Here is an 11,904-nt window from a genome sequence, read left to right as displayed (position 1 = left end):
CATAGTTCAGTTGCAGAGCATGTGTCTAAAGGTCCCTGGCATCGCCAGATAAGAAGACTATCTATTGAGATAGACGGGCAAATAGTCTGACCTGGTATAAAGTCACTTGTGTCACTCAGATTGAACACAAGTGTTCTCCTTGGTCCCAAGCATGATACTCTGTCCACTGTCACCACACTGGTTCCAAATGCATGCATTTCAACTGCCCATATTTAAGCATAGGAAAGATATAAGTGTGAGTGCCACGAAAGAAGAAAACTGTGCACACAACTGCATCTGGCTTTGGAAAGCAAAGATCTGCAAGTTCAAATTATTCCATAACTAATAATGGTGAAGTCTCGTTGAACTGGCTGCACTCAGGCACTGAACTGTGACCCTTCAGTCTAATCCTTTGTGCCTAGCAGTGCATGCATAGAAAGCTCTAGTGCATGTGGGATTTTTTGTGAACTTCAGAGGGCTAAGCTCCAAACTCACATACCACCATCAACAGCAATGGTCACCGTTGCTCTCACAGTCACATCAACTGATGCTGCTACACTGACAAAACAGCCTGGGTTAGCCCACAATTCAGGTGCCATTTCGTTTGCTTGGACTGACTATATATTTGTTGTAAATTCTGTAGTTTCTGGGAGCAAGGAAATTAAGTTTTAATAAATTAATTGCAGTAGGATGTCATGAGCTGTCCCACTACAGTGACTCTTCGTGTCAAATCCACCTGTAAGATACATCAATTCCATACACTTTTTTGGGGGGGGGTGGGACAGGACACAGCTCTGTCCATAGGAGACAGGCAGACGATGGTGGATTGTAACAAAAAATGTTCAGTCTGGCAGGAGAAAATAGCATCTGTTTCACATCTCTATTTCTCATTCTTATTTTAACAGTCATAAACACTTCCTAAAGCTGAAAAAGAACAGAGCTGCAATTCAGACAAGGTAAGATTTCTTGCAAAGTGCATTTGGATACACATACCCAATCAAAACAAAACACATTTCATGCTGAACATGGCTTGTTGTTTTTTTCTCTCTTTGAAGCCCACAATTGTGCTGATGGATTTGCTAATTCTTTGGCTGTTCTAGCCCTGGAAAGTCTGATGAGAAAGTAAGTTCCAGGCTCTTCTAATAAATAGCTGTCATCTATGTTATATACCTGGAAGGATCACATTAGTAAGGGAATGTTTCAAGGGAAGAAAAGCAAGTCATAATAAACAAACATACGGGAACCTCTACGATCAGCAATGTAGGCAACAACTGAGCCCCAAAGGTAAGATATACAGCAAGTGTATATGTGTGAATATATTGATACACACACACATGCTCCAAGTTGCAACTGCAGCAAACCCGGAAGTAAACACTGGGTTTGCCGTGATTCGAGCATGCGCAGAAGCGGCTGCTGCTGTCTGCACATGCGCAGAAGCAGGCTGCTGGCAAATGCACCTGAGCACAACGGCGCTTCTACCAGCGAACCTTTTCGCCATAAGGACGGGCCTCAGGAACGGACTGTGGTCATGAGTAGAGGTTCTACTGTAGTTTCACAACTACTAAACACTGTCTTACTATCTAAGCTCAGAGACTCCTTTTAATAAAGTATTGCACTTGGGGGAAAAAAATGAGAGGCACAAATACAAGATGGGTGACACCTGGCTTGAGAGCAGTACATGTGAAAAGGATCTAGGAGTCTTGGTTGACCACAAACTTGACATGAACCAACAGTGTGACGCGGCAGCTAAAAAAGCCAATGCAATTCTGGGCTGCATCAATAGGAGTATTGCATCTAGATCAAGGGAAGTAATAGTGCCACTGTATTCTGCTCTGGTCAGACCTCACCTGGAGTACTGTGTCCAGTTCTGGGCACCACAGTTCAAGAAGGACACGGACAAACTGGAACGTGTCCAGAGGAGGGCAACCAAAATGGTCAAAGGCCTGGAAACGATGCCTTATGAAGAATGGCTAAGGGAGCTGGGCATGTTTAGCCTGGAGAAGAGGAGGCTAAGGGGTGATATGATAGCCATGTTCAAATATATAAAAGGATGTCACATAGAGGAGGGAGAAAGGTTGTTTTCTGCTGCTCCAGAGAAGCGGACACGGAGCAATGGTTCCAAACTACAAGAAAAAAGATTCCACCTAAACATTAGGAAGAACTTCCTGACAGTGAGAGCTGTTCGACAGTGGAATTTGCTGCCAAGGAGTGTGGTGGAGTCTCCTTCTTTGGAGGTCTTTAAGCAGAGGCTTGACAACCATATGTCAGGAGTGCTCTGGTGGTGTTTCCTGCTTGGCAGGGGGTTGGACTCGATGGCCCTTGTGGTCTCTTCCAACTCTATGATTCTATGATTCTATGATTTATCTTGCTGTCTACCACAATAGGCCAAACCACAGTGAACGCAAGGTAGACCATAGGGCTAGAATAGCATCTAGAGAAGCCCACACTATCCTTGTGTTGCTTAACAGGACTTGGACCAAAAAGCCTTTTTAAATAGAGATCTGCCTTCTGTAAAGTAGGGCACATGTCTGCCTTGCAATTATGCCTAAGGTTTCTGGCGAGCAAGTCTGGGAAAGTCACCTACACTGTTTGCATAAGGAGGAATTGGCTTGCCACTGTAACTTCCCTCATGCCATCGGCTAAATTTGCATAAAATTGGGAGAGGAGGTTGCTGTTGTCAGGGGCAGGAAGAAGCAGTTCGTAATGACCTGGGAAAGTATCAGGACAGTAGTTTTGGTGCTGGATTCTTGCCGTGCTTCTAATGAGATACAGGAATGAATGAGGCCTGTAAGGGTTCAGTTCCTGCATCTTTTAATATTTATATCCCATCTTTCTGCAAAAGAGTTTGAGGTGACATGCACGCTTTCCTCCTTCTCCATTTTATCATAGAACTATCATCCACCAATCCCTGCCTTCTGTTCCAGGCAATGGCACCACATGTCCCCTCAAGTCACAAAGGCAGGCAAAGCATGTAAATGTGTGTGAAACAGGTGTGCGCGCATACACACACACACACACACACACACACACACACACCCCTATGCCTTTGTACTCGGAAGTGCTGCCTGTATCTTCTTGTCAACGACAGCTTCACCCTGTCCAAAGAGGAAGTGAGTTCTTTCATCCAATGCCTCTGTTTTTAAGCATGATCTGAGCAGGCTCATTTACCACGTCATTCAGAGCATTGCCTTACTGGGCATTCGTATCTCTGTCATTTTCCACTAAATTAACAGTTCCCACTATCACTGGCACATTCTTATTGGAAATGAGTTCAGTATCTGACTTTCCGCATGGCAACAGCACTCCCTCGCTCTTTGCAGTGTAAAGTGCTTTAAAAGCAAATAGTTCAAAGGGGTTTATATTAGAATCACTTTCACCTTACATTGTATACCAAGTTCCCAGTTAGTACAGTCTGACATCTTGCTGTAACTTTACACTTCTCTCCGGTGTGGAGTTGAAGGCTAATGGAAGTTTAAGAGTATCATTCCAAGGCATTAGTGAGCCCGCGTTCTTTTTTAAAACAGAGGGCATCGTGGTTTGCCAGGCTTAGAATGTCACCAGAACAAGCCTTGCTTCCAAAGAGAAATTCTAGGAGTGACATACCATCCGCCTCTAGCTTCGTCACTGCAAGAAATTAAACTAGACCGTGATAGACAAGATTAACTGACTTTGTAACTGAAATTCAATTCAGTTGTGTCGCTCCGGGGGGGGGGGGGATGTCCTTCTGCCTGCACATGCATATTTTTATTGGGGGGGGGTAGCATGTTAATGAACCTGCAGAGACTGAATATGTGCAGTCCAACTCCCCTACTTGCATATTGGGATGCCTGAACAAAGCTTTGATGTCACGTTCACTGAATAGTGAACATGCATGTACAAAGACACTGTCCAATTGCATTTATTTGTCTTTGGGTTGTTGGTTGCTAATCTCATCAGGTATTAACCCTATTCTTGGCACAAGGATCAAACAGAATTATTCAATGACTTAAAATGTGTTTAATTTTCCATTGGATTATGCTCCATACATTGAAGAAAGGATGGGCAAACTGTTTTCTGTTGCTGGCCACATTCCGTCAGGGTTAATAATAATAATAATAATAATAATAATAATAATAATAAATATTTTTATTATTTATACCCTGTCCATCCTGCTGGGTTTCCCCAGAAACTCTGGGCAGCTTACAGCATATATAAAACATAATAAAACATCCAACATAAAAAACTTCCCAATACAGGACTGCCTTCAGATGTCTTTTAGAAGTTATCTAGTTCTTCTAAAAGTTATCTAGTTCTCCTTGACATCTGAAGGGAGGGTGCCACTACAAAGAAGGCCTTCTGCCTGGTTCACTGTAACTTCGGTTCTTGCAGTGGGTGAACCACCAGAAGACCCTAGGAGCAGAACCTCATTGTCTGGGCTGGACGATGGGGGCGGAGACACTCCCTCAAGGTTAATGAGTTTGGGGCAGCCCAAGGGGTGGAATTCAATGTAGCACTGATTGGGGTATGCATGGGGAGGTGAAAGGTCTGCTCACGCAACAGAACTTTCTTCCTCTCCTCTGCCTCCTCTAAACTTGTTCTGTGTTTCATCCCCCACAACCTTCCAGAACAGATTTAGGAAGTGTTGGGTGCACAGGTGTGGAGAGCGAGGAAGTCCCATTGCACATGCAGGCTTTGTTCTGCACACACCTTTTGCTGAATTTTGCCCAAAACATTTTGTTGCCTGAAGCAAAGGACAAGCTGGTGCCTTTTGCCTTAAAGCACAAAAGCGAACTGCAGTTGACTGACAGTTGAAGATTGCTTTTGCACTGTCAGCAGGTCAACAATCACCCTAAGGTCCCAGAGTAGGTCCAAGCAATGCATTAAAATCACTTGAAAACAAATTACTATTACAAGAATAGAGAGTCCTAAAACATGCAACTCAAGTGTCAAAGGCCTAGGTGAAGTGGTATGCCTTCAGCAGAAGATGAAAACTGCACCCTGAAGGTGCCAAACACACCTCGGGGGTTGGGGGTGGGAATTCCGCAACTTAGAAGCTATGACAGAGAATGTCATCTCCTGACCTACCCACCCCCAGCAAGCTCTTGAGGGCATAGGAACACCCAAGAGACCCCCTCTGCTGATCTTAACACCCAAGAGGGTCTTGAGTCATTAGGGCTTTAAACCCTAACACAAGCACCTGGAATTGTGCCTGGAAAAGAACTATTGCAGCTGTTATACAAGATCTAGATGGAACCCCAGACAGTAACCTGACCATTGCATTTTCTGCCAATTGAAGTTTCCAAGTCATCTTCACCAGCAGCCCCACAAGGAGTGCATTGCAGCAATCCAGTTTGCAAGTTACTAGATCATGGAGCACATCATTTCTGTCATAAGGGTCTGTAGCTGGCAAAACAGCCAGAGCCGGGAAAAGGTACTCCTGGCTCTCAAGGCCACCTGAGCCTCGGGTGACAGTGTTCCTCTAATCATGTACACAGTAAAGTCATACTCTGTTCCCCTAATCATGATAGAAAGAAAGTAACCATAATACTTTTTCTGTATGCACATGGGATAAATTTATTTATGAATGCTCTGTGCCTTGAGATCAAATCAATACAGGTATACTAGTGGACCAAAATGGATTTGCTAAATGAGACTAGGAACTGGGTATCATCAGTTAAGCTGAAAAATGGCCTTGGTGTATCTTTACTATCTGTCACAGTTGGATACTAGTAACCATCTGACACACACTCAGGTAACTCCCGAAAGTCAAAGGAAAGAAGTTGGAATAGATTGCATGAAGTTCATGCCCTCAGACCTGAAGGTATTGTATATCTATGCAATTGAAGGAGAGCAGATCAAAGCAGACATGTTGCCTCCTGATCACTTCCTCTCAGCATCAGTTTCAGGGGTTTGTTAAGTATCCGCTTTCTCTTTTTAGATTAGCTTGTCTGCACCTCTCCATTCTTCTACTTCAGAGCATGCACTGCAACATTCAATAGAAGTGGGAGGAGGTCTCTTCCCCCAGTCCCTTTGGTCTCTCTTCTGTATATATTTGGGCCTCTCTCACAACCCCCAGTTTTACCACATTTTGCATCTTTTTGATTACCACAATCTCAGCGTTTTTGATACAGCACTCCATATTATTAATACAGTGGTACCTCTGGTTGCGAACAGGATGCGTTCTGGAGGCCCGTTTGCAACATGAAAAGAGCGCAACCTGCAGAGGCGCATCTGCGCACACGCGGGTTGCAATTCGCTGCTTCTGCGCACAACGTCATTTTGCGCTTCTGCGCATGTGCGAGCTGCGAAACCAGGAAGTAACCCTTTCCGGTACTTCCGGGTTACCACGGGACGTAACCTGAAAGAACGTAACATGAAGTGGATGTAACATGAGGTATGACTGTAATGATGATGCCTATTGCATCAATTGTGTTCCAGGAGATTTAATCAAACTAAACTAGGATTTATTTTCATTTTTTTAAAAAAAACATGCTTACAAAGAGAGCAGCATTAGCCTTTAAGGCACCACAAGACCATTTGTTGATTTTACTTGGCAGTGGGGAGGAAACGAGGCATCCATTTCCATCCCATCCTGTGCTCATGGCAACCAGGGCTTTGTCTATTCCACTGCAGTTCAGCTTCTGCTGAAAACTGTTATTTGTCTCGCTATCTGCTGGTGCTAAAACTAACACAATTAATGACATAATTAATCTCAATGTAAAGAAAGTGTCAAAAACTATGGAGAATGTAACATAATTTCCGTTCCTGACCTCAGACAAACATGCAAAGTGTGGCAATTTCTACGCTCATTTCCATTTCCAACATCCCTAAAAGGAAGAGTAAACTTTATTTGGGGGTCGGAAGACTGTGACTATCAAAAAGAAAGCAAGAGCTAGTTTGATACAGTGTGGGGGTGGGGAGTGAGTTTGTGGGATCTGTGTGCCTACGTCGAGGTTATTATCCTTACCTGGTCATGAAAGCAGCTGCCTGTCACTGCTCAATGTTTCAGGGCCACTTTAGACAACCAAGATTCCTACATTTTCAACCTGAAGGATGTTATCTTGCATTGATAGGGAATTCCACTCACAATTTCCTTGGACCACCCACAGGAATGATGTTGCACTGTGGAATAGTGAACCCAGAGATAACAGTGCTGCTTTTGTTTACATGAATGCTTATTTCAGGATCAGAGAGCGCTAGGTCAGGAACCTCTAACCTTGATAGGAATTATTGCACACTTTGACCTCAGATTCACTCCTACGAACAAAGCTAATCTAATCCAGCTCAGAAAGATGGCACAGGGGAGAACATGAGGGCTGCATCATACATCACATTTTGAGGTGTGCACACACAAAAAACAGTTTTATGTGTACACCTACTAATGGAAGTATGACTGCAACAAGCGTGTTTGCATTCTTCAGGGAGCCAGGATTGCTTGCCAACCACCATACAATGCTGTTTTGCGGCCCAAAAAAATGAATAGATTCCAGACCTTGCTGAGTTCCTCTAATGGTAGGTGAAAAGATGTATTAAAAAGTAAGCTAATGAGCAATGATGACAAGACTCTATACGCACGATTTGCCAGCATTTCCCAGACTGGGTGTCAGATGTGAGGAAGTGTAGGCACCCTCTCCAGTTTGAATTCCTAAAATAAATATGGCAGGAACAGTTGTTGACAACTTGCCCAGGAAACTGGAGCCTTCACATGTCATCATATAAATAGGAAAACGGTGATAGCATCATCCATACTCTGCCTAAGTCACAGAGAACTGCTGATTCCTTGGGTGATTATGGGGACTGACTCAGCCCATATTGAAAGGTCACAGCTAATTTGTGGAAGGGACACGGGTGGCGCTGCTGTCTACACCACTGAGCCTCTTGGGTTTGCCGACTGGAAAGTCTGTGGTTTGAATCCCCTGTGACGAGGTGAGCTCCCGTTGCTCTGTCCCAGCTCCTGCCAACCTAGCAGTTCAAAGCGTGCCAGTACAAGTAGACAAACAGGTACCACTGTGGTGGGAAGGTACATGAGTGCTCTGGCACTCATCATGGTCCTCTGTAAGCCAGTGGCGGTTTAGTCCTGCTGGCCACATGACCTGGAAAGCTGTCTGTGGACAAATGCCGGCTCCCTCGGCCTAAAAAGCGAGATGAGCATCACACCCCATAGTCGCCTTTGACTGGACTTAACCATCCAGGGGTCCTTTACCTTTACACTAATTTGTGGTGCCCCTGTTGCTATTTTATTTTACCACTTCTGCACTATTATACCAAAGAGCTTACAATCTAAAATCAGACAGAAATGAGCATACAGACATGAAATCATAAGAGCTCTGCTTGATCAGAACAAAGTGCCATCCTGTTTTCAAACAGCTGTGAGAAGATAGCTGGGACTGGTGTACTGACTGATAGTGTCACAAAAGCATTGAAGAATTTCTGCTCTGTAGTTGTCAGGGATAAAGGGACATTTGGGGAACTCTCTTCCAGGTGAAATACCACGTTCTACAAACACCGTTTATTTTCTTCTCCTTTCTCAACTATCTCAGTGTCGCCTCTCCTGGGAAAAGAAGCAAGCAAACAAGCAAAACTTGAACATATGGGAAGTTTTCCAAAGGTGCTTGTGAAAGTAAAGGAAAACAAAAAACTAGACAGGTTTTTTTAAAAAAAATCAGAAGAATTATAGAAACAGGCATATTATACAGTACCAAAACATTGGGCCATCTAGCCTAAAGTGGTTCAAAATGAATGGTGGCAGCTGAGTATGGCTGTATTCACATGGCAGTTTATTCCATTTTCACAACTTTCCCCTAACTGTTAATTCATATCCTCTAGATGCCTCAAAAATGTCAGTACCATCCTGAAAGCCCTCTAGCCATCACTGATTCCCAAGGTGTCATGGTGTCCCCTTGAGTGGGGGAAGGGGTTGCAGCAGCAAGAGGAGGGGTCCCATCGTCTGAGAAGGGTCAGCCGCTCCCTCCCCCAATGAAATTCACCCACAATTGCATGCTGATGTAGATTAAAATGACCCTATTTTCATCTGATGAATGTTGGAAGGTATGTTAATTTCCACATTATGCATGAGCTTTCCCGTGATGTAAAAGCCACTTCTGGTGCTATAGTGAAATGTAGTGCAAGTTTAGCCCTCATTTCCTCATATTATTTGCAAATGGATTTTTTTTCTGAAGGCAAATACCACAGAAATGAGCACTTGTTCATTTGGGTGACAGAGACTGACCCCTGCAAAACTATATTCTGCTATTGAGCTGTATCTCTTCCCTAGTACACCTGTCTTGAAAATAATAAAATAATAGTTATTAAGAACACAGCATCCCAAACGCTGCAACACCTGTGCATTCATTTCTCCAATACCCCTTCAGTATTTACAGCTTTTGAACATTTCGCACATGGTGTGTTGTAGAAGAGGATTAGTTCATCCTGGCTACAATTCTTTTTTTGTTTTTGTTTTTGTGTTACTCTTAGAAATGTTGCTAATGCAATTAATGCTTTAAAAAAAAAAGCAGACGGGATCAGTGATTGTGTTTAATTGGGTTTCCACACAGCAGGATTTATATTTCCCAAGGCTAGTCTTACGTGTCTTGTGGTAACAGACTTTCTTTTGTGGATCTCTTTTTCAGAGCTGCCAAGAAACGTTTGTCCCCTGGCAAGCAGCCAGCGCAGATATTAGGCCCATTGTGAGAGGTTGCTCTCTAATGTGGCTGCTTGCTTAGGCGGAGAGGCAAATTGAAAGGTGTTCTCCCAGCACAGCTGCAGCGAATATTACTGCACTTAGCTATTGCAAGTTTGCATAGCTTGTTTTGATTAGGGACGGGATGAGCCGTGGAAGGGTCTGAAGTCTGGCTCATTTCTCCATAAGCCAGATTTTATGAGGCCTGGAAGTTGATGTCGCCAGAGCTCTTGGTGATACACAAAAGAGGAGATCCTATGCTCACCAGCAGATTGACAGAAGGGCGTAAGGATGAAGGGGAATGTTGCCAAATTCAACATCTCTCTCTAATCCAGCTATAAAGAAGAGGGATCGTGTGGTTTTCAGTTTCTCTCATGAATCATCATAGAAGCTGCCTTCTACCAAGTCAGAAAATAGAATACCAAGTCCATAGAATCAGAAAATCTTAGAGTTGGAAGGGAGCCAACAGCTATCTAGTCCAACCCCCACAATGCAGAAATCTCAGCTAAAGCATCCATGAGAGAGTACACAACCCCCTGAGAGAGTCCATTCCACTGTCAAATAGATCTTACTCTCAGAAAATTGTTTCTGATGTTTAGTCAGAATCTCCTTTCTTGTAACTTGAAGCCATTGGTTTGAGACCTACCCTCCAGAGCAGGAGAAAACAAGCATGCTCCCTCTTCCATGTGACAACCTTTCAGATATTTGAAGATGGCCTTCATACCCCCTTTCAGTCTCCTCTTCCCCAGGCTAAGCATACTCAGCTCCTTCAAGCGTTCCTCGTAAGGCTTAGTTTCCAGACTCATCTTGGTTGCCCTCCTCTGCACATGTTCCAGCTTGTCAATATCCTTCTTAAACTGTGGAGTCCAGAATTGGACACAGTATTCCAGGTGTGGTCTGAGCAAGGCAGAATAGAGTGATACAGTACTATTACTTCCCTTGCTCTGGACACTATATTTCTGTTGATGCAGCTTACAATAGTGTTAGCTTTTTTTGCTACTGCATCCCACTGTTGACTCATGTTAAGCTTGTGGTCTACCAAGACCCTCAGATCCTTTTCACATGTACTGCTGGTAAGCCAGGTGTCCCCCATCCTATATTTCTGCATCTGGTTTTTCCTGCCTAAGTGCAGAACTTTACATTTGTCTCTATAGAAATTCATTTTGTTGGCCTGAGCCTACTGCTCCACCTAGTTCAGTCTTATCTACACTGACTGACAGCAGCTTTCCAGAGTCTTCCCCATCCCTACCTGGATATCTGAACCTGGGACTTTCTGCATGCAAAGCGGACTCTCTAGTACTGAGCTATGGCCTTTCCCCAGTCATTTCCAAAACAGAATGGCTGCTCTCCTAACACACATGTACATTCCATTGATTTAACACGCAGAGAGTGACTTCAAGAGGATTTACATGCATGAAATTGGGGGTACAATGCAAAGGGACAAAACAGATTCGTCTTCAAATATGACAACTGTAGTTACATAGGCCCAGCTGTAATTATCTTCATTTTTCTTTCACATTTAAACACATTCCATTAGAACAGGAAGATTATGAATCACATCCTGTCCAGGCTGTCGAACAAGTAGTGTCAGTAATTAAAACCACCATTTTTCTAGCTCAAACAAGAATGCTTTATAGGAAGCATTAAATGTGATTGAATTATTTTATAAATGCATTCATTACATTATAAGTGTCTGCACAGAGGCTTCTGCTGCTGGGATTACAACTTACTTAATTGTGGCTTTGCTGAGAAAGGGGCAATGAAGAAAAGGGGGTTTCAAAATGTGGCGTCCCAAAGTATAGAGAGCGAACACAATATAAATTGTAAGTGGTTGCCCTTGAATATGGCCTGGCACGGGATATGATGTTAAGATTGCTAATTTGGACCAGGCGTTATGAGCACATTCACACTGAGCCTTGCCCATGTCCACTGGGCCTAATTCAAAGTGCTGGCTTTCACCAACCATAGAGGCCTCTCATTCTGAATTATGCAAGGTGGCAACAAATGAGAGGCACCTTTCAATGGTAGCCCCCAATCTGGGATGCTTTGCCTATGTTTCCGAACACAATTCAAAGTGTTGGTGCTGACCTTTAAAGCCCTAAACGGCCTCGGTCCAGTATACCTGAAGGAGCATCTCCCCCCCCCCAATCATCCAGCCCGGACACTGAGGTCCAGCTCCAAGGGCCTTCTGGTGGTTCCCTTCCTGCAAGAAATGAGGTTACAGGGAACCAGGCAGAGGGCATTCTCGGTAGTGGCGCCCGCCCTGT

The sequence above is a fragment of the Podarcis erhardii genome, assembly GCF_964252035.2.
Source record: "Podarcis erhardii genome assembly, chromosome: 11".
NCBI lineage: Eukaryota > Metazoa > Chordata > Lepidosauria > Squamata > Lacertidae > Podarcis > Podarcis erhardii.
Note: the sequence above shows the minus strand (reverse complement) of the source record.